This window comes from Giraffa tippelskirchi, chromosome 13, assembly GCF_054371585.1.
Source record: "Giraffa tippelskirchi isolate mGirTip1 chromosome 13, T2T-mGirTip1v1.2.pri, whole genome shotgun sequence".
NCBI lineage: Eukaryota > Metazoa > Chordata > Mammalia > Artiodactyla > Giraffidae > Giraffa > Giraffa tippelskirchi.
In genome coordinates, this window is record NC_137287.1 from 81707267 (window position 1) to 81731384 (window position 24118).

Below are 24118 nucleotides of genomic sequence, written 5' to 3' on the forward strand. Positions count from 1 at the left end.
CAGAGGTTGGCAAGAAAGGAAGCCAGGGTTGCCTATGTTAGCTCCAGAAGACTCAGAGAACCAGGGCGGTGACCCCAGGACCCTGATCTTTGCACACAGGGGTAGTCGGTCAGCGAACCTAGCTTAGGTGTGTCAGAGGCCTTGATGAATACTGCAGCCTCCCAGGAACCCACACACAGAGTGGCCGTGTGGAGGAAATATGTTCTGCTGATTCTGCCTGGGCTATGCCCCCCTTCTTGAAAGTTACTTGGTGCTGGCAACGAAGGCCATCCAGTCCCCATTCAGCCCAGGTGCTGATGGTGCCAGGGCCTGGGCTGTGTTTTGGGGCAGAGATGAACTTGAGACAGCTGTTATCCTGCAAGTACTTATGGTTTTTGGTTCCTTGTCCTGCAGTATGAACGGCCTGGCAAGCCTGACCTTCATCTCACTGAGTATTAAAGCTCTTTGGGGACGGAGCACCACAGTGGCCCAGAGTCCAGACTCCTGCTGGTGGAAATACTCCCTCTGCCCCCAGAGGGTGCTGAGAAACACTGCTGGTGCCCTGGAGTGCAGTCACACTCTGGGTGCACTGTAGCTTTCTGAGCTTGACTTTTCAAACCAAATGGATCAATGGTTGTGATCCTGACACTCCCCTTTTAAAAATCTTTGAGATTCAACTTCAGGAAAGCTCCCTCAATGAAGAAGGGGGTGTATCTGAACCCCATGGATATTCTCCATGGCAAATGTAAGGAAGAAAAAAAAAACAAACCATGGCATAAAGAAGAACAGTAGCAATACATTCCATCAGCGGACTTACGGACCTGAGTCAGGTCCGAAGACCACTTCTGAAGTCAAAATAGGATCCTAAAGATGCATCTGTTGTCACGGAAAATCAATAAGGCCCTGAGTGGGCACTTCATCTCTCCCTGGGGTGTCAGAGAGGGGTGTGTCATTTATCATTTGCAGGAAGGCTGGGAGGAGACCAGGGCTGCCAGACAAGGTCACTCCTTGCCTCCTGACTCCGGGCAATCTCTGGATTCAGATTACTAAATGAAATGCCTGCTAATAATCTAGATGACAAATAGCAATAAATGAGTATGACTGAGGACTTCTCACTGACACCATGGATGGGATTCCTGAAGGCTGTCCAAGGGCGGGAGTGGATGTCCACGGACCTGGGCCTTCTATTCCTCTGTAGGGTTTTCTATTTCCCTCTGGAGGAGGAGGCTACTTCCCTTGTGAAAATGACAATCACATTATTTCATCCCCTTCCAATACCTTCCCAGCCCAATATTAGTCATTTAATCCCTTCTGGTCTCAAGTCTAAAGGGTTTAATACAGAGAGCATACAGAGTTTCTACTGTACTCACATGCCAGGTTGGCAAACGGGAGAAATTTTCAGAGATGCTAATTGAGCCACTTGCCTTGAGAGGAGAGCACTGATCCTGGGTCTTTAGGCAGGCGGTACCCCCCTGACAGGCGAGGCCAGGGAGAGCTGGTGACCCCTACCCAGAAAACTCCCCATCCAAGAACTAGGGTAACTGTGATCCTTAACTCCAAGTTAAGCACTGTTCTTTTCCCAAAGAGTTCTTTAGCACACACATATACTGTAGAAGAGAAACTCTGTAACTCAAAATTACCTCCAGGTAGCAAATTAATCTGCAATTAAAATCTGTCTTTTTGGTGGACTTAGCTTGCCTTCAGCTAAAATTGGCAATCTGTTCCCTGCAGGTCTTTCCAGCTACAAACATCTGCCTCTTTCTCCTGCCTTCATTATTTCTATAAATAGCAGCAGCCCCTATAGAGGCTCCCAACAAAGGATCTGAAATCATGTATCCTCCGGACACCAGACCCAGCTCATGTCCAGGGGCTTCCAAATCAAGATGCTTGTTTCCTCCAACCATCAGCTCTCCTCCAGTGTATGAATATCGGGGGCGGCCCCCTTGGAGGTCCACGTGATTGGGCTTTAGCGACAAGCATGCTTCTCCAGCTCGAATCCTTCCTTTTGCAGTCTCTCCTGCTCACTTCTGCTCCCATGGTAACCCTCTTCCCGCTCAACTGCCAACCGAGTGGGGACCACAGTCCTTACCGTGATGGTCTACACACTGCAGTCCATGCCCCTGCAGATGCCCTGTGGCTCATCCACAGGAAAAGAGTTCTTACCTTACAAGGTTATTTGTGCCTAACTCACAGCTCCCCCAAATCCCATATGTGCCCAGAGGAGTTGGGCTTCCCAGGTGGCACTAGCGGGAAAGAACCTGCCTGCCAGTGCAGGAGATGCAAGAGACGTGAGTTTGAACTCTGGGTCCAGAAGATCCCCTGCACGAGGGTATGGCAACCCACTCCAGTATTCCTACCTGGAGAATTCTATGGACAGAGGAGCCCAGTGGGCTACAGTCCATGGGGTCGCACAGAGTCAGACACAACTGAAGCAACTTAGTACACACACATGCCCAGATTAGTCAGGACAGTGATAGAAATAGAGAAGAGGAAGATTAAGAAGCAAGCGCTACTGTCAGTCCTCCTCCAGAGACCCCTGTGGAATTCTCTGTGTTTTGGGAGAGACCCTTTGAGGTTTCCATAATTACAGATGATAACATCCCAAGCCTGCCTCGACAAAATCCACAAGCTCTCAGCTGCAATTCTCCCCTTCTTTGAAGCAACCACCTCCAAGCGCTCACCTAGCTCTCTCCAACAACACTGTGTAATTTTACATATTCTGGGTACTAGTCCTTTATCAGACCTGTGTTTGGCAAAGATTTTCTCCCAGTCTGGGGCTTATCTTTTTATTCTCTGAATAGTAGCTTTCACCAAGTTAAAATTTCCATTTTTTAAAAATTGTAGCTGATATACAATGCTGTGTTAGTTTCAGGTGTACAGCACAGTGAATCAGTTATACATTTACATACATACATTCTCTTTTAGATTCCTTTCCCAGAAAACCCAACTTACCATTTTTATTTTCTACACAATATGGATTGCGTTTTTGGAGTTGCATCTAAAAAGTTATTGTCAAACCCAGGGCCATGTAGATTTTCTCCCATGTTACGTTCTAAGAGCTCCAAATTTTATGTTCAGGTCTCTATTTTATAACCAGTTCAGTGATTCAGTGTTAGTCACTTAGTTGTGTCCAACTCTTATTGACCTCATGGACTGTAGCCCACCAGGCTCCTCTGTCCATTGGATTTCCCAGGCAAGAGTACTAGAGTGGGTTGCCATTTCCTCCTCCAGAGTATCTTTCTGACACAGGGATAGAATCTGGGTCTCCTGCACTGCAGGCAGATTCTTCATTGCCTGAGCCACCAGGGAAGCCCCATTTTTATAACTAAAGTCATTTGCTATGTAGCCAGGACTGCCTTCAGCTCTCTCTTAGATCAGGTCCAGGATTTGCATCTGAGGTAAGCTCAGACTTATCATGACTTAATCACCAACATCTTGGGCTTATAGCCAGGGCTCATCAACATGGACCTTCGAGAGCATTCATACAACCAGCAGCTAGGTTGGCGGGAAAGAGGCTGGCAGGGCAACTGGCTCACACATCCTCATCAGCAAGTGGACTGCTGGGGGCTAACAGAGCAGGGAGAGAGGAGAGTGGGCCTCAGATGTGTGCTCAGGTGTGAAGCTAACTGGAGCAGGGCGAGAGGGGGAAGGCCTCGGACGAGTGCTCAGGGGTGAATCTAACTGCAGCAGGGAGAGATGGGGGAGGGCTCAGAAGTATGCTCAGGGGTAAAGCTAAATGGAGTCTTTCCAAGTAATTTGCTAACATGCTCTGTTAAAAATCCTTCCCTTCTGCCGTGGTCAAGGCTGTTTCCTCTGTTAGAGATTAGGCTCATGTCCTAATGTCAGTTTCAGGCTATCTCCTGGGTACCACTCATCTGTCTGGTTCAATGCTGTGGCTTTAATAAAATGTAAACTACATTTCCATATAGAGTAGGGAAAAAATGTTCCTTCAATGCTCTTCTTCAAAATATGTTCAGGGCTTCAGGTAAATCCAAACCTAAATCTTACAGATTTTTCAATTAAACTGGAAAGATGATTTAAAAATAAGCCTTCATCTTCTCCCCAAGAACACCTATTTATGAAAATATTTTAATATCTGTTTAGACACAAGCTGACATTTTCTTTATAGAGGTTGTGCACTGTTAAAGTCAATCCTAGATGTTACATTGCTACTTTTTGGTTGGTATTATCTAAATAAAAGATTTGATGCATCTTCTAACTGGTCGCTATCAATATTTAGGGGAGCTATTGATGTCAGCATATTTATCTTGTATCTGACCATTTAAAGCTTTATTACTAGTTTTAAGAAATTACCAATAGATTAATATTATTTTTTTGGTATATAGTTATATTATCCATAAAATACATTCATCTTTCTATTGAGAAGAGCTATCTAGCAGCACCTTTGAAGCAAATGTATTAAATAAACATGATCATTGTGGCCATCTTTATCACAGATATGATTTTTATGGGCCATGTGTGTTTTCTGGGCTTCCCAGGTGGCGCTAGTGATAAAGAACCTGCCTGCCAAAGCAGGAGACATGAGAGATGCAGCTTCAATCCCTGGATCTTGAAGATCTCCTGGAGGAGGAAATGGCAACCAAACCCAGTATTCTTGCCTGAGAAATCCCATGGGCAGAGGAGCCTGGTGGGCCACAGTCCAAAGGGTCGCAAAGAGTCGGACATGCCTGAATTGACTTCATCAGCACGGTGTGTTTTCTGGTTAGCTCCACTGATGTATGTTGGTTGGTACACCTCCACTGATGTATGGTTGGGATCAGGGAGACTGAGTCTTTTTGACAGAGGGGATATCCTTCCCTTTACATTAATTTTTTTTTCATATAATGTGATTACCCCCCACCCCGTGGAGACCCATTTCTACAAAATAGGACACTGAGAGATATTCTAGTGTAGTAGTGTTAGTTGCTCAGTTGTGTCCATCTTTGCGACCCCATTGACTGTAGCCTGCCAGGCTCCTCTGTCCATGGGATTCTCCAGGCAAGAATACTGGAGTGGGTTGCCATTTCCTCCTCCAGGGGATCTTCCCGAGCCAGGGATCAAACCTGGGTCTCCTGCACTGCAAGAAGATTCTTTACCGTCTGAGCTACAGGGAAGCCCAAGAGAGAGATCAGTTCAGTTCAGTTCAGTTCAGTCGCTCAGTCGTGTCCAACTCTTTGCGACACCATGAATTGCAGCACGCCAGGCCTCTCTGTCCATCACCGAGATATTCTACTATTAATCCATCTTTGTATCACTAAGTTCAGATCCTACTGGCTCATGAAAGAAACTTCTTTTGATGTCCTGACAAATCTAGTTAAGTGTTTCCTTTGGCAGTTCTAGATTCTTAATTTTCTTTCAGAGCACTCTCAGTCTAAACTCTGGGTAGCTAACACCTATCCTACTCAAACTCTTCCAGAAAATTGCAGAGGAAGCTAAACTTCCAAACTCATTCTATGAGGCCACCATCACCCTAATACCAAAACCTGACAAAGATGCCACAAAAAAAGAAAACTACAGGCCAATGTCACTGATGAACATAGATGCAAAAATCCTTAACAAAATTCTAGCAAATAGAATCCAACAACATATTAAAAAGATCATACACCATGACCAAGTGGGCTTTATCCCAGGGATGCAAGGATTCTTCAATATCTGCAAATCAATCAGTGTAATACACCACATTAACAAATTGAAAAATAAAAACCACATGATTATTTCAATAGATGCAGAGAAAGCCTTTGACAAAATTCAACATCCATTTATGATAAAAAAAAAAACCCTCCAAAAAGCAGGAATAGAAGGAACATACCTCAACATAATAAAAGCTATATATGACAAACCCACAGCAAACATTATCCTCAAACTGCCATATGACCCAGCAATCCCACTACTGGGCATACACACCGAGGAAACCAGAATTGAAAGAGACACGTGTACCCCAATGTTCATCACAGCACTGTTTATAATAGCCAGGACATGGAAGCTACCTAGATGTTCATCAGCAGACGAATGGATAAGAAAGCTGTGGTCCATATACACAATGGAATATTACTCAGCCATTAAAAGAATACATTCGAATCAGTTCTAATGAGGTGGATGAAACTGGAACCTATTATACAAAGGGAAGTAAGCCAGAAAGAAAAACACCAATACAATATACTAACGCATATATATGGAATTTAGAAAGATGGTAACGGTAACCTGGAGGAGGTACTGGCAACCCACTCCAGTACTTTTGCCTGGAAAATCCCATGGACGCAGGAGCCTGGTAGGCTGCGGTCCATGGGGTCGCTAAGGGTCGGACACGACTGAACAACTTCACTTTCACTTTTCACTTTCATGCATTGGAGAAGGAAATGGAGACCCACTCCAGTGTTCTTGCCTGGAGAATCCCACGGACCGGGGAGCCTGGTGGGCTGCCATCTATGGGGTCGCACAGAGTCGGACACGACTGAAGCGACTTAGCAGCAGCAGCAGCAGCAACGGTAACCCTGTATGTGACACAGCAAAAGAGACACAGATGTATAGAACAGTCTTTTGGACTCCATGGGAGAGGGCGAGGGCGGGATGATATGGGAGAATGGCATTGAAGCATGTAAATTATCATATGTGAAACGAATCGACAGTCCAGTTTCGATGCATGATACAAGGTGCTCGGGGCTGGTGCACTGGGATGACCCAGAGGGATGGGATGGGGGGAGGTGGGAGGGGGGGTTCTGGAAGGGGAACACATGTACACCCATGGCGGATTCATGTTAATGTATGGCAAAACCAATACAATATTGTAAAGTTAAAAAAAATAAAAATTAAAAAAAAAAAAACAACTCTGGGTTATGATGAAGTTCTAAGCCATTGGGGATAAACACCGCCCTCCACCGCTCCCTGGCTCCCCCATCTAGGAGCAGTGGGAGGGTCCTGCACGGACTTGGGGGCAGGCATCACCTCGCGGTTCTTCGCTTCAGTTCGGTGCACTGGAGCCCACACAGGGAACTTCAGGAGCGGCTGACACCAAAACCACCCCAACTTCGGGAGAAAGGCTGGACCGTGGCTGACAGGCTTTATGAAGCAGGCTCCTGGGCCCGAGCTCAGTGAAACAAGGAGAAAATTTCCTCAGACAGTTTAATTAAGTTGAGTGACTTTCACTGTCCCGGAAAATAAACTCAACCTTTTTCTCTATTAGCAAAAATGACAACTCAGCACCCAGGCAGATTGCTGAATTAATAAAAATTCATTTAAAAAATCCATCTTTTAATTACAAGTCTCTGCAGACTTAAGGACCGATTTGCCTGGAGAGAACACAAATTCTTGATACCAAGGTCTCTGCCAGCCCATTGCCCACCCCTGCTACACTGCCTGGGGCTCTTCCCCGGGCTCCTCACACCACCAGTACCTTCAAGGCAGCTCCCAGGCCCTCGGTGGAAGCAAGACAGCTCCCCTGGAGGAGGGTCTTGTGTGGGCTGCACAGATCCTACTATTGACAGAAGGTGGTCAGTAAGAACAGGGAGAGCTGGTTCAGATCCTGGTTTCCCAGAGCCCTACTGGCCTGGCCGAGGGTGAGTGACTCACCAGGTAACCCTGGAGACAGGAATAATGCCAAAGACCCTGGCACAGGTCAGTGCAGGATGAAAGGAGAAAAGCCCACATGAAGGGCTCAGCCCAGTTCCAGGTAGCGCCCACGGGAGGCCCGCTGTTGCTGGTGTGATGATGAGTGCCAGTGCTGCTCAGTTATTATTATTATTATTCCTCCCTGGCAGATGGGGGGTGGACCATGTGCTAGGAACCTAGACTTCTGACCTTCGCCAACTGCATACACCCTCAGCCTCAGTTCTCTTTGTTTTATAAGGTAAATGAATAATATTTATCTAGTTTGTTGTACAGAGTTTCAAGGAACACGTGTTTTAAAATCCTGAAGACTAAGAAAAGTAAAGAAAGAAATTATCTTATGAATTGTCAAACAAAATTCACGGAGAAAAAACAGCACCTCTACAGCAACTACACTGAGACCAAAACACTCATATTCCTATGAAGAGCATTCATTTATAGTAACCCCGTGAAGATGTATCATTTTGCTCATGATGTTTTTACAGAAAGCCCTGCTTCTGCGGTGCCCAGAAAGGTGCAGAAATATCACCTGCAGGCGATGCAGGGACACACCTGGATAGGTACAGATGAGCTGTCTGACCACACGGGGCATTCATGGAGTTGTGAGGTGAGAACTCATACTCTCAAACTGGCCCAACCCGGGGGAGCCTGAGAGAATTTCACCCACACCAGGAGCAGCTAATGTGTTCATCACAAAGTGTTCTGTTCTCTCTGTGAGTTTCCATCAGAAATCTGTTGCAGATTGACCATCAGAAATCTGTTGCAGATTGACCCTTGAGAAATCCACCTCCCACCTCTCATCCCAAGGCAAGGATAATGCCTCCAGAAGGTAAAGGTACCCGTGATACTGACACCCACATTACACATGCCTTCAACTCTGGAATGCCTTGTTGGATCCACACACATGACCACACACGTGTTTATGATGTACAGGATATGGGGCCCTGTGGCGGGTGACAGAGTTTGTTACCTTCTAAGTAATAAACATACTGAAGAATCTGCTGAAAGCTCCATCTGCATAGAAAAAGCACATGTGGATGAGTGCAAAGCTTCTACAAGCTCCCTAAACTCTCCCCCACCATGCATCCTTCCAAGGATTCATGGACCCCAAATGACGAATGGTTGCTTTATACAAGAGAGTATTTTAAGAAACGGTAAGCTAAATATTTGCAAAATTGAATCTTTTTTAAACCTTGAGATTACTTGGTATTTAAAGAACTACAAGGCAAATTCCTTTGTAACTCAACAATCTGTTATGCAGAGATTTGCAAACTATCTTATATATGTATATATGCATTATATATGTATATGTCTATAGAATATATATATGGGCTTCCCCGGTGGCTCAGACAGTAAAGCATCTGCCCGCATTGCAGGAGACCCAGGTTGAATCCCTGGATTGGAAAGATCCCCTGGAGAAGAGAATTGCTACCCACTCCAGTATTCTTGCCTGGAGAATTCCATGAACAGAGGAGCCTGGTGGGCTATGGTCCAGGGGGTCATAAAGAGTCAGACATGACTGAGCAATTAACACTTTCAATGCTATAGTATATATATAAAATATGTACATGTAATATATGTGTGTGTATACATATACACACATATATGGCTGCATTGCAAGGCATGCAGTCTTAGCTCCCCAACCAGGGATCGAACCCTCATCCCCTGCAGTGGAAGTGCAGAGTCTTAATCATTGGACTGCCAGAGAATTTCCTATTTTTATATTTTAAATTCTCAAATATGGCTCTATCTTTAAAGGAACAGTTTGAAATTTTTGGATTAGGTTCACAAACTACCTGCATCCATTTTTCTTTTAAATTAATAATTTGAAAAAGAGAGGCTGTTAATGGGGAGTGTTGTCAAAGGAAACTTTTCGACCTTTCCTGCTCTTACTTCTGCCTCCCCTCCCCCACTCCTTCCACCCAGTGATGGGCTGGGGCCATCCTGGACTAGCTCTTAATCCACATGTTACACACTCAGAAAATTCCCCTTGACTTTGGCTGTTGTGGGAGGATCTATGCCAAGGAAATCAGCAAAGGCTACCAATCATGAATGGGGGCTTTTTGCTTCCTGGAGCCAGTTTACCAGGCAACTCCTGTCTCACTCCCTAGTTATATACATACAGTCAACACCTGGAATGTTCATGGACGTCACACCTGGCTTTCTGGTTTCCAGATCAAAACCAGAAATGCATTAGTAATACAACTCAAGGAAGAAATTAGTGCCAAACTTGATCTTAATGGCATATTAATTAAGGATAAAGTCTGAAAGCAATTTCTGCAAATGTTTCAGGACCAGATTCATGGAGGGACTGAAACAGTCGTTTAAAGACGGGGCAACATTCGGGATCTGCCAGCAGCAAGGGCCTCCTGGTCACACCGCACACCCCATCGCTGTCCACCAGATCACCACAGCGTGTCAGCATGGAGGCTCCATTCTTATTCTGGTTCTCCCACTGCTTCTTCAAAGACGCCTTGACCTAGAAACCTCATAACAGGCACAGAATCCCTGAAGCGCCCTCCAAGCCCTTGACCCTTGCTGCTCTGGGCCCCCGCTCCTTCCCAGACACTGTCCTGGGAAATCACAGCATCTCCTTGCTTCTTCCTGCTGAATTCCCCTTCCTGAATCCTCCTCGAGGAGATGTTTACCCCAATAAAGTGGCAAAACTGCAGCCTGAGGTTAAAGCCAACCCTCCACCTGCTCTGGGCCACACCTGAGCAACTGACATGGCTGGAGAGAAATGACACACCTGGGCTTAGAAGGGCTTTTCCCAAACAGGCCACTAGAACCCAAAGGGGCACCTGGGGAGTGGGTGATCTGACTACATTTTCTATGTGATTTTCTTCCTGCTGTTTGGAGTGATGGCTTCACACTCTCTTCTCTCTCCTCAAATGCATCCTCTCCAACAGCTCATCACTCTGCCTTATGTTCAGAAAAATTAGGAGCAATCAGACTCTCATCTTCTTCTGCCAGAGCCCAGAAGCTCCCTGTATCCACACCCATATCCTCTCTCTCTTGCTGTTAAAGTGCAGCATCCCCGCAGCTTTAGAAGGAGGTCAGGGGTGCCTGTTCTGGGTCACTTCCTCTCCTGGACTGTCCACGACTTTACCTCCTGGTCTCCCCTCTGCTCCTGAAACACAAGTCTCCTTTTCCCCTCCACCATTTCAATCAACAAACAGATAGGTTCCAGAGTCCTCCCTCCAAACATATCTCGTCTTAAAAACAAAGCCTTCCCCAGTTCAACATGCTATGGGTCGCTGCCCCATTTCTGTGCTCCTTTTTCAAAGAAAAACTTGCAAAATGGTAAATTCAACTTCCTCACCTTAATCTTGGACTCAGCTACTCTTTGATCATTTAACGCACTCCCCACCCTCCAACCTCCCTTGAAAATGGCTCTCGCCCAGGTTGCTATAGACTCCACGCTGCCCGACATTTCAATGAGGGCTTCTCCAAACTTGTTTCGTCGGTGACCATCCTCCTGACCGCTCTTGTATATGAGGATGCTGTGATCTTTCCTCCTTTCTTCCTGGCCACTCTATCTTGGCCTCCTTCACTGGTACCTCTTCTCTTGGATCCAGATGGTGAAGGACCGGAGGGCTCCATCTCGAACGTCCATCCGGGTCAACTCACGGCTCTAAATGCCATCTGTAAGCTATGTTTCCAAAATGCATATCCCTAGACATGCCAGAACTCCAGGCACATGTACACTTGGGTGACATTCAGATCAGTTAGATGAAGGCATATTCGATATATCCCCCCAAACTTGCCCCTCCTATGCACACTCCCATCTTCCCTGTCTCGGGAAAAATTGCAACAATTCCCTCATTTGTTGACCCACATATTCAGGAGTTTTTCTTGCTTCTTTTCCCTCTTCTCTCCCATCCAAACCCTCAGCAAGCCCTCTCCACTGAACACTTATGTACATTACAAGTCTGCCCCTTCTCTCTACCCCAACCACCTTCACCATCTTTTTCCTGAATCACTGCAATGGCCTCTTTCTTGATGTCTTGGCTTTCACTTGGGTCCCCCTAGCAATCCATCTCCCACACCACCCTCCTGTGGCAACCAGAGTGGTCTTTCAAAACACAAATCAGGTCATGTCACTTCTGGGCTTAAAACATTTCATACCACCCTGCTTATTACTTTCACAGCAATGACCACAGCCTGTAATGACCTGATTATTTGTTTCCTTGTCTGCTTTCTGTCTCCTCTCACTAGAATATAAACCCAGGGCCCAGGGGTCCTGTCTTTTACACCATGGTACCCAGCAAGAGGCTGGACACATAGTGGATAGTCATTCTCATATATTTTGGATAAATTAATAAAACTTTTTGAAAGGGAGGTCTTTTTATCTAATCTCGAGTCCAGGACAGCTTCTTGTGGTCAGCAGAATCTCTGTGCATTAGGAAGACGAGGTGTGCTTTAAATAGGCTCCAATCCTGGCAAAAGACAGGGCATTCAGAGAACTCCATCCCTGCAGGACGTTTCATCGCCCTCAGACACTGAAAGCCCCTAAATATAGGCCAGCCATGAAAGATTCATGAGCTCCTGCTGCGACAGGTCAGAGCCATGGAAATCAGAGACTTCCATCATGGTGGACACTGTGACATTTATTCCTAATCATCAAAGGCACGTACTTTATTACCTTTTGAGGGAAGAAGGACCAGGGTGATATTCAAGAAGCACAAGAGGCTTCCCTCTGGAGCACGGATTATACTTTGCTCTTGGATGCAAACACACAGCACCCATGGGCCACTTCCACTGCATGGTGGCTGATAAAAGGGGTGGCCCCGGCTAGACTCCCTTCCCTGTGTCACTGCAGGCATTTTAGCTGCTCACTGTCCTCTTTTCTTAGGTGCATTTAACTTAATCTCCATGTCGGGAGTCTGCAGCATCTTTCCTGCGGCAATGAGACTTTCTGGTCAAAAGGACTATTGGAGGAGTAGCAGCAGGGGATAGGTCTGAAACGATGCCAGCATTTGACATTTATAGTAATTCTGATCATTTGGGATCCTACATTCAAGAAAAGTTAAACTTCTATATATGGTGAAAACATGGTATACTTTCTCTAATGCGTAGGATGAAGACTTTTATGTAAGGTTTACCGATCTACTTCTAAATAGACTCGGGGCAGCTTACAGTGAAATGAAATACAAACTAGATGGCTAGGGAAACACAGAAAAGGCCACCAAAACCTGAGTGCCCCAGCCTGAGGACCAGCATACGTTCCCCTGTAGCTCCAAAGATGTGAGTTCTTAGGCTGCATCTACAGAGTCTGGTTTAACAGGCCCACGGTGGAGTCTGGGCCTCAGTGGGTTATTTTTAAAGTTCTCTGGTGATTCTAATGTGCTTTCAGTGGTGGAAGGGCCCGCCCAGTAGAAGCATGGTTAGAGCCTATGACATCCCAGAGATAAACCACTGAACATGACAGGGCAGTGACTTCGTGTGGCTGTTTTAAGACATCGACAACAAAAGAGAAACACGCCATGCCATGCCAATTTCATTTTCTGCTGAAGGAGACCTCAAGTTGGTCTGCAGGTATAAGATTTCCTGCCTTCCTGGAAAACCCCAGAATCGAGCATGAGTTAACCACTTGGATAGAATCAGTAATACCACAGGCACACAATCAGCTCTGGCTTTAACAGGACATGTCTTAACTAAAAGTCACCACTTGCATCAAACAAACATGCATTTCAGCAAACCATGTGAGTAAGCATCTTATATTTCTGAAAAAAAGGACCATGACCAAGTCCCTTATGGGAGAATATGTTCTTAGTGGGAAGTTTCTGTTGGACCACTGAACACTGTGAATGCTTCCAGACTGTCAGTGAGCCTGGGCGTCCACAGCTCTCACGGCTCCACCCCTCCAACCTGCTCTCATAAAGGAATCCTGGAAGAAAGGCCACCAAGGAGCACTGACCACATCTGATTCATGAAATCTGCCTTCCGAAGTGCTCTTTCCTGTATGTGCTCCAGGCCTGTCCAGTACAGCAGCCACAGGCCACACATGGTTAACTAAACTTAAGTTAAATTTCAGCAACTTTGGAACTCCAGGACTTCCTTGATTGCTCAGTGGGTAAAAGAGATGCAGTTTCAATCCCTAAGTCAGGAAGATCCCCTAGGAGAGGAAATGGCAACCCACTACAGTATTCTTGCCTGGGAAATTGCACAGACAGAGGAGCCTAGTGGGCTACAGTCCATAGGGTTGAAGAGTCAGACACAACTAAGGGATCAAACAGCAACCACAGCATTGAGACTCCAGGCCCTCAGCTGCACCAGCCATGCCTCAAGTGCTCAACAGCCCGGGTCGCAGGTATTGCCGACTTGGACAGGGCTGGTGCAAGGGATTTCCATCCAGCAGAAAGTTCTATGGGGTGATACTGCTCTGGACTTAATCAGGTCCCCGGCCAAAGTCCCTGCAGAAATATTGATTGGGGGCTGAAGAAGTGAAAGATCAGATGTCTAAGCAGCATCGACAATCTCCTTGGGAAAAGAGGAAATCATGGTGTGTTCGGGGGCCTTGGTTTCTTAATCGGTATAATAGGCATGCTCTCTCCTTTCTTCTCTCAGCTTTAATGCACATAAAGCTTGTCCAAAAGGGAGACGACTCCTGAGAAACTTACTGTGTACACAGAATATGCTATTATTGTTGAGTGAAACAATTTTAAGCACTAACAAACAGCCCCCAGAAACTAGGCCCAGGAGGAAAGATGACGGGGAGCCAATGAGTGAGGAGGGGTCTTTGTCTGGTTTGGGACCAGACAGGTCTCTGCAGGGTCCTTCCTTTCCCAACTGACCTCATCCCTTCCTTTGATCACACACTCAATGGGCCACACCCACACACACCCTGACTGGCTGTGCACATACATGCATGCATGTGTGTGCGTGTGTGCAGGTGTATGTACATGTGTGCACACATGTGCGTGAACTCAGGGCCTCAGGAGCCAGAGGTCAGAGGAGGGTGGGGAGGGATGTCACAGTCATGTCACAGGCCCGTTGTGAGAGGACAGGACAGGACAGTCCACTTCCACCAGCAGGGTGGTCACGAGGCCAGCAGTCCTGCTGGCCTGGGGATGAAGGACTTTCCACTGCAGTGGCTGGTTTTTTCAGGTTCCACGTGGCTGTAAGAAGGTCAACAGAAAGCCATTCATGCCCCAGGGGACTTGGGGACAGTGCGCTGTTTCCTTCTCAGCAGCTCAGCATCCAGGCCTGTGGATGTGTAGTGTGAAGGGCCCTCTTTATCATGAGGCTGGAAAAGTGGGTGGGGAAAGCACCAGGGCACCCTCCACCTCCACCTGGGGTGCCCCTCAGCAACCCTGGGAAAGCTTGGTGGGTGACAAGTGCAGCTTCCTCCCAGGACCCCTGCCCAGCTAGAAGGAGCCCTCTACCTCCCTTCCCCATGCCCTGCTGAGCTCTCATCCCATCTCTAGGCCACCTCTGCCAGACGGACCTTCTCCTGAACTTCTCAGGCCACACAGGCGGCAGAGGAGAGGGGTCCGTCTGCTCGGTCCAGCTTCCTGACTGGGCACCCAGTGCTGTAAGGAAGGAGTCCTGTCCTCATGTCCCTGCTGAGCCCACCTCGATGCCCACCGTCTGTAATGACCCCTTCTCCATCCCTCTCCTGTCACCACCTCTAATTCATGCTCTGCATTTGCCAGGGAAATTGCATCAGAACAAATCATGGAAAAGATGGTAAGAAATTCTCCTGTGTCTTGACATTTGCTGATGGAAAAAGACGACGATGAAGGATAAATGCTTTCGTGGAGGGATTCTCCACACATGTGCACATATGTCTGCGACATTATTTCATCACGACTGAAGTGTTCACTGGTGGAGGGACTTTGTGGGGCATTCTCATCCTGGCAAAAAGGGGAACCAGCCCTCCGTACACAAACTCACGCAGGAAACAACTGGCACGATCAGACCAAGAAAATACACTTCAGGAATATGTCAGGAAAGGCAGATGTACAAGGATGCAGTGGTGTTTACAATGTAGAGAAATTGGACGTCAACTAAGTGCTTCGTGAAAGAAGCCCAGGAGAATAAACACAGAGCATCCCTGTAGGGCAATGGCATGCAGTTATTAAACGCCACAGAATACTTCATGTTGACCAGTTACAGTGTTCATAACATGGCTAATTGAATGAAGACATTTACACAGCCACCATAGGAAAGCTGGAGGGTTGTCCCCCAGGGAGGATGTCCCAATGGTCTCACCATTTAGGATATCTTTAATTTCTCTGATTAACGACAGAATTCTCTAACCAGAATCCTTATTCCGTTCACTGATATTTTCTTTCTTCAAGGTGACCACAAGAGGCAGTTGCTTAAACATCAATAAGAACCAAGCTTTTCAGGAAGATGGACATTGAGAACAGACTTGGCCTGAAAACTTTTCCAAACACACTTCAGAGGATGCATGGAGTGCTTAAAAGGAGTCTGGACACCAGGAGAGGAAACCCAAACTCAAGCCATCAGGAGGCAGGTCCCTGGGTGAGAAGCTTGGGAGGAGTAATCAGCAACTTGAACCTGCATGACAGACAGTGACAGGCCCCCAGGTAACCAGGCAGCATCCCTAGGATGGGCGAGGCCACACTGTGGTAATATACAACCTTCTCCTTCACATGTGCCCAGCGTGGGGTGGCAGGGGGCTGAGCCCCGGGAATCACTCAGAGAGGCTTGGTTTCCATGGGACCCCTATGGGCAACCCTTGGGGCAGGAGGACATGAGGAACCACCTCCAGCTCTTATAGCTTCCGCACTCCTGTGCAGCGCACTTCACTTCTGCTCTGTTTCATTGGCAGAAAACTCATCACGTGCCCACGCCTGGCTTCAAGGGCTGGGATGTGACAGGTAGCAGGGCTCTGATGAGCAGTAACAAGACGGCAGAGACATGGGCGGGAGCAGGGGCTGTATGGCCACCTGTCAAAGACGCAGGCAACTGGCGGGGGTGGGGTGGGGGTACAAGGGGGAGAATCACTGACGTCAAGTACATCCTTGGGGGAGGTGCAAAGCAAGAGGAGTGTTGAGGCAGACAGCCCAGGTGTCAGGGTTTGGGGAGGTGAAGCCACAAGAACCCAGCTAGAATGCCTCCTTCTCCACTAGGTCCCTTGAATGAGGGAGAACAAGTCACAGAATGTGGGGCCACTGGTGCTCAAGATGAAGGCAGCCTGAACTTGCCCCCCAGGGAGGGCAAGCCACCCTGGGTGTGTCTGGACAACTCTGAGGGGAGCGTGTCCCTACATCAGGTGCCCTAGATGCTCCTCAAAGACCCCAGCCCTGGCCCTGCCCCTTCCACACCCCTGTTCCCAGCAGCCTTGCCCTGCACTGGTGGTCCAGGGACCAGCAGCACCCAGGAGCTTGTCACAAATAGACCTTCAGCCCCACTCCAGACCTACAGCGTCATCATCTGCGTGTTAGCAGGATGCCGGGTGAGTCATATGCGCAAAATTTAAGTTTGAGACCTGGCAGGGCCTAGGAACAACATAGAGACTGCAGCTCACCTGACATTTGCCATCTCTCAGCCTTGCTGATGCTGGGGCGGGTGTAGGGGTGGGGCTTGGGGGGTGGGGGATGGGCTGATATTAAGGAGGAAGACACTCCACGGGGGTCCAAGATCTCTCTCAGCCACCCAAAGATCACAAATCCACACTCAGCTCCAGAGAGACAGCATACTAATTCTATTAAAACAAAGAGTTGTTGACCATTTATTAAATATTTCACAAAGCTCACACGTTGCATTTGGATGAAAGAACCACCGCTCTCCAAGGTTCCATGCAGTACTCAGAGTCTGTTTAATTTTGCAGGATGTCAATACAGTCCGTGCCATAAGAATCAATCCATGTTTACACAGTGCCTCAAATGCATCCAGAACTTAAGATAATAACGTGTCAGGCACATGCCTGAGCATCCACTCCTGGCACGACTGAAAGATGTGAAGAGTGGTGATGAGCAGGTTACTAATACAAGGAGGTCTTGTAAGAAACCTGGGTTGACTCCATGGTTTTAGTCAATGAGTCTTAGATGTGACAATTTTTGAGGATGTGTTGACTGGGAAGAAGATGTTGGTAAGTATAGCAAGACTGGCTGGGATGCTCATGGTTATGCTCAGTATCTTTTAAAATATATCTGGATGTATACACTTTCCATTAGAAGCAACCCAACTCAATAAGCCATGCCAATCACCCAGTTCAAGTCAAGTGAGACTGATCCATCACCCACCATGCTTGCAGTCTTCTACAGGCAGGTGCTGAGGCCCAAGTCTTCCAAAATCTATGGACACTCCAAGGACCACCTTCCCCCCGACCCTGCCTGCCCAGGTCCATGCTAGAGGAGAGAAGTGAGTTCTGAGTGAGTCTGATAACATTACTGTTTTACCACTCCAATGGGCCAAGGCAAGCGTGTCAACTAGTTCTAAGTTCTCAAGTGCCTACAGACAACAATTCTTCAGTCCATCAAGGTAAGTGACTTGACAAAGTCCATATGGTTAAAAACTCAGCCAATTTTACCCCAGTGTCTCTGAGATACAGACAGACATACACAGAGACGTGCATGTGTATATCTATGTGTTTGTATATGTGTCCATGCGATGTGTGTACAAGTGTGTGCATGTGTGTGAGACAGGCTAGAAACCACTCTTTGCAGGACACAGGACGTGTGAACCCAGAACCCATCCAGACCTATGACCTACTGCAGCTCCCACCCTGCCGTGCCGACCCAGGTGTACAGAAGTCACGAGGAAAAGGTGCTTATGTAACCACGGAGCACGTACAGTCTGGACCTTCTGGAGGACGAGTCTGGGAACAGATCCCTCGCCGCCCCCCAGATGCTCTGGGATTCCCCTGGGGGCACCTGATCCCGAGACTCTGCCACCTCTGAGCCTCGTAGCTGGAGCTGCCACTTTCGATTACCACGGGCTGGAGGTAATTAATTCTTAGAGAAGCCACGTGGGCCTCTGCAGGGGCTGTTCTGCATGCTCACCTAGCGGACTCCTTCTTTCAGATGAGACACAGGGCGGCTGGAGTGATGGCCCAGAGAGTGTCTGTCCTCAGAGGGAGCCTGCGTTGGAGCCTTGGTCCTGTGATGGGTGACCCATGGCTGTCGGGACCCATGCTACTGCCTGGCCTCACCAGGCGGCCCAGGAAGCCAGGGCAGGGCAGAGCACCGGAAAGCTCCCCTTTTTATAGCACTTCTTTAAGTGCCCAGCCATGAGCATTTCAGGGGTGAAAAGCAGGGTTGGCTTTTTCCCTGGTGTTCTTCTAGCCCATCGAGGAAATCATCTAATTAAATACACATTTTCTCAAGTGGACTCGAATCAAGCATTTCCATTTTGAGTTAAAAAAAAAGGTAGGCCATAAATAACTTTTATTTCAGTCTGAATGTGTATCGTGAAAAACAGTGCTGCTTGAAAATGCCCCAGTTTAATGCCTTCATCCGAAAGTTCAAGCACAGGGTGGTAAACTGACGTGCCCCCAGGTCACCCAGCAAATGAAGCCTCAGAGGCCAGTCCTCCCGTGCAACGTTCCTCCACCAAGACCAGAGACTCTGCTCGTAAAATGTGAGGCTCCAGGAAGATCTGGGATCCTGCCACTAGGGTTTCCCTTTACATCCCAAGCCACATGTCGGTAAGTATTGCATTATTCATTTTTTCTTGAGTTCAGACGTTTTTCTGGATGCCCTTTGCAGTGTTTCTTTTTATAGCATCAGAGAGCTCGCGGAGGAGCCATATCTGGCACATGCCTCCCCTTATATTAATCCCAAGAGAAAGCTTGGGATCTAATATTTAAGCTTCCAAGACATTAACAGGGGGCTCTGCCCAGATTCGCAGTTTTGTCTCTTGTCTCTGCAGACACAGTGCACCACCCCCACCCCGACCCTGCCAAGAGTGAATACTGGGAAGCGCTTTATGCCCAGGTTGAAGGTCCCCTGATGGCTGAAGTCACTACCCACAGCCCCCTCTCTCGCCCCTGCTAGCCTGCCTTGCCTGAAGACTGGGGTTTGGGATTCATGGAGGTGACAGGATTTCTGAGCCACTGTGAGCTGCAAACTGGCAGTTTGTGAGAGAAATGTCACTGAAATGCCGGCCATTCTCAAGACAAAGTGGCAGGATGTGAAAAAGGGGACGGATGCTTGCCTGGAAAAGAAATGAACACGTGCTTTCTCTTCCCATGGGCCCTCCCCCCAAGGCTTCTCAACTGTGAGGCCCCAAAGAGCAGCACCCCACCAGATCTTTTTTTCATGGGTTCTTTCAAGATTAACAAAAGCTTTATGGATCCAGATGGGCAAGAAGAGAAGAGCACAGGATTCGTGGGGGAGACAGCACTGTCAGAGCAGAGAGAACCTGTGATGTGGGGTGTACCTACTTGGCCTTCCCCAGGACACTAGAAACCAAGAGCTCACTCATTTGTGTAAAAGTGTCTAATACGGAGGGTTGGACTTTGCATACAGTAGGTGCCTGATAAATGTCACCTAAGGAACTGATTCCGTATTATGGACACACCAGTCATTTCAGTCTCCCAACCAAGTAGTTTGAAGTATTCAGTCTCTGTCCTCATTTGAGTTCCTCCAGTAGCGGACCCCAAGATAAGTAGTCCATCTGCGGCAGGGAGGGGGATTCCCAGGAAGCAGTACAGGAGTGGGCGAGTGAGGCCAGGGAGGGCAGGAAGCCAGTCTAGGGGGTGGTCATGAGCTTGTTACCTAGTGGGTAGCTGGGACTCAGTCTCACTAAGGAGGCTCTGAGAGATGGGGTTGAATGGCCTTGTACCAGTTCCACAAAGAGTCAGGGGAGCTGGAGTTACCTCCTGACCCCATACATCATCGGCTGAGGACTGCTCCTGGGACTTCAGCTTCCAGGCATTTTCAGCTTGATCTGTGATCAGGCTGAGCACATGGCCATGGTCGGGAAAAGGACCCGATAATTAATTAGTCCACCGATGACTCAACCCTGTACCAGGTTCTATGGAAGAGAAAGAAAACCTAGAGAATCGGAGAGTAGTTGACATTTCTGGCTGCCTGTCCCACACCCAGCTCTCCCTCCCTCCTCTTCCTCCTGTCTGGATCCCAATTTTGCTCCAGCGATGAGTTCTCTTCCCAAGCAGGGATTCAGGAACCAATAGTGGTGGTTCCATTCTACTTGCAAATCCTTGGCCCAGGAATGGGTGTGAGATGTGAGGGAGGAGTCTTCAAGGGGGCACTGAGAGCCTACCCACTGAGAATGAGAGACACACAGCAGGGTGCGGAGGGAAGGAAGAAGGGCAGGAAGTCTGAGAGCGATGCTGCCATGTACCCTCTGTTCCCAATAACACACATCATCAGCCACATCCGATCACAGCAACATGAGCAAAACCAGGGGACACAACCCTCTGCAGCGACTGCTCCTTAGCCCCCGTTCCCCACCCAGCACTCATATAGCTGGTTTTAGGAACAGAGTTGGTGTGGGACTTGGCACGTTTCTCAATTAAATTTCATCTCCTCCATCCCCAGGCTGGGGAGACAGTCTTAAACCTTGGTTCTCCCTAACACTTTGTGGTTATGGCTACAATCCTTGGGTCTCTTGCAAATGTGATAATCAGGCCTTTGATGTCTTCAGTGAACTTCTTTATGACCTGACATTTCTCGTTCACTATCATCTGTAAAAATGATGAACTTCTGAGGTCAAGAGGGCCATGAGAGAAAACGATTCTCCCTCCCAAGGTCATTAATCACAGTTTTGAAGCAGTCTTGTCAACCAGCTGCTAACATACCAGCTGTACCCCATCCATGCCCAGTTATCCGTCTAGCCTCCAATGAAATTATAACAGATTCTGCAAATCTTGTGTTGAAATCAAGACCCCATCTAACTACTTCATAGCTTTGAATTACTGCCCTGGAAAGCCTATCACAAAACAGGAAATATACAACAAGTGGAAAAGATGCCTTCAATGAACCTTACATCCATCACGGGTCAGGGTGTTACAGGTTGGAGACCAAACAACGCAGACATGTCTTCCCCTCACTGGCCTGACAACAACTGGCTCCTTAAATGGTTGGGAAATGAGAAGGGCCAGTTGCCCAGCCTCTCCCCAAACTTTGGGTCCCATAAATACTGTTATTCAATTACATCAGACCTGTCTCTAAGTCGCTGGCTTTGAGCACACCTCCTAACCCCCAGCATCTCCACCTTTTGAACTATGAAACGGTCATGTCACCAAACTGGCCAGATTTCTGCAAGGAATATTCACTAAAATGTGGAGACAGCAGTTTGTAAAATAGAAAATGGCTCTGTCCGTGGCGTTGGTAATCTTTTGCCCAAATGCTTGCAACAAATGAAGCCTTTGGGTCTGTTTTTAGTCTTTTTTTTTTTAAGGCAGCCTGAGAACACTCTCAGTCCACCAAAGCCCTCTCCTGGGCATCTGTTTTGGGTGCCCTCATTGTCCTATCAGTGGGTGCAAGTTGCGGGGAGGGGGCACAGGCTCAGGAGATGGGTGAGTGAGGACCAGGGTCCTGTATAAGGAAGGGAGGGGCTGGGTACATGGTGAAGGCAGCACAGGAGACAGGGGTGTGGGAAGCAGACGCCATGGAGATGCTCAGTCAGAACCTGGACACTCTCCTAAGGCGATAGAAATAAAAACAATAATAATAAACAAGTGGGACCTAATCAAACTTATAAGCTTCTGCACAGCAAAGGACACAATAAACAAAATGAAAAGACAACCCACAGGATGGGAGAAAATATTTGCAAACAATGTGACTGACAGCGGCTTAATTTTCAAAATATACAAACAGCTCATACAACTCAACAACAACAACAACAACAACCACCCAATCAAAAAACGGGCAGAAGACCTAAAGAGACATTTCTCCAAAGGAAAAAAATACAAATGGCCAACAAGCACATGAAAAGATGCTCAACATAGCTAATTATTAGGGAAATACAAATCAGAAGTATAATGAGATACCACCTCACACAAGTCAGAATGGCCATCATCAAAAAGTCTACAAATAGCAAATGCTGGAAAGGAAGTGGAGAGAAGGGAACCTTCTTACATTGTTGGTAGGAAGGCAAGTTGTTGCAGCCACTATGGAGAACAGTACAGAGGTGCCTCGGAAAACTAAAAATAGGATTACCATATGATAGAGAAATCCCACTTCAGGGCACATATCTGTTCAAAACTGTAATTCAGAAAGATACACATATTTCTATGTTCATAGCAGCACTATTCACAATAACTAAAACATGGAGACAAGCTAAATGTCCATCGACTGATGAGTGGATAAAGAAGATGTGGCACACATATACAATGTGTCTGGTACACACAACACAATGGAATACTACTCAGCCATAAAAAGAATGAATTAATGCCACTTGAAGCAACGTGCATGCAACTAGAGATTATCATACTAAGTGAAGTAAGTCAGAAAGACAAATACCGTACAATATCATTTATATGTGGAATGTAAAATATGGCACAAATGAACTTATCTACAAAACAGAAACAGACTCTCAGACATAGAGAACAGACCCGTGGTTGCCAAGAGGGTGGGAGGTGGCGGACAGATAAATTGGGAGTTTGGGATTAGCAGATGTAAGCTTCTATATATGCTTCCCAGGTGGAGCTAGTGGTAAAGAATCCAACTGCCAACACAGGAGACGCAAGAGATGCGGGTTTGATCCCTGTGTCGGGAAGATCCCCTGGAGTAGGCAATGGCAACTTGCTCCTGTATTCTTGCCTGGAAAATTCCACAGACAGAGGAATCTGGCAGGCTATAGTCCATGGGGCTGCAGAGTCAGACATGACTGAGCACACATAAGCTTTTATTATATATACAGGAAACCACAATGGAAAAGAACATAGAAGAGAATGTACATATGTATAACTGAATCACTTTGTTGTATAGCAGTAATTAACACAACACTGTAAATCAACTATGCTGTGCTGTGCTTAATCGCTCAGTTTTATCTGACTAATTGTGACCCCATGGACTGTAGCGCACCAGGCTCCTCTGTCCATGGAGATTCTCCAGGTAAGAATACTGGAGTGAGTTGCCATGCCCTCATCCAGGGGATCTTCCCAAACCAGGGATCAAACCCAGGTCTCCTGCATTGCAGGTGGATTCTTTACCATCTGAGCCACTAGGGAAGCCCAAGAATACTGGAGTGAGTAGCCGATCCCTTCTTCAGGGGAACTTCCCAACCCAGGAATTGAACTGGGGTCTCCTGCATTGCAGGCAGATTCTTTACCAGCTGAGCTACCAGGGAAGCCTGAAACCAACTATAGTTCAATAAAAAAAACAAAACCTCAACACTCACCACTACTGTCCCCAGGCTCCTCCCCTCCAATGTAAACCGCCCCAACCACTTCTCATGTCTCCTTGGAATCTTGGCAACTTTTGGTCTGAGACCAGAAGCCAAGGCCCTCCAGAAATTGGTCAGGCTCCTGAAAGACTCTGGTGGTTGACAGTGGGCTCTTGTGTCCATCCAGGCACTCTTCTCTCCAAAGGATTAGGGTTGAAATTAAACAGATCCCTCACTACCCCTGAAGGATGCTCTGTTGAAGGGT

The 24118-nt window shown here is 47.4% G+C and overlaps 1 protein-coding gene and 1 long non-coding RNA gene across 3 annotated transcripts in view; one reads left to right on the forward strand and one right to left on the reverse strand.

Moving 5' to 3' along the window:
• SLC24A3 (solute carrier family 24 member 3) overlaps positions 1 to 24118 on the reverse strand; it is a 424237-nt gene that overhangs the window by 190713 nt on the left and 209406 nt on the right. The gene's annotated exons all lie outside the window — the stretch shown is intronic.
• LOC145532792 (uncharacterized) lies at positions 14634 to 18880 on the forward strand. The gene is made up of 6 exons (XR_014073554.1): positions 14634 to 14712; positions 15012 to 15273; positions 15888 to 16139; positions 16686 to 18039; positions 18276 to 18502; positions 18582 to 18880. It is a non-coding gene; the product is annotated as an uncharacterized LOC145532792 (long non-coding RNA).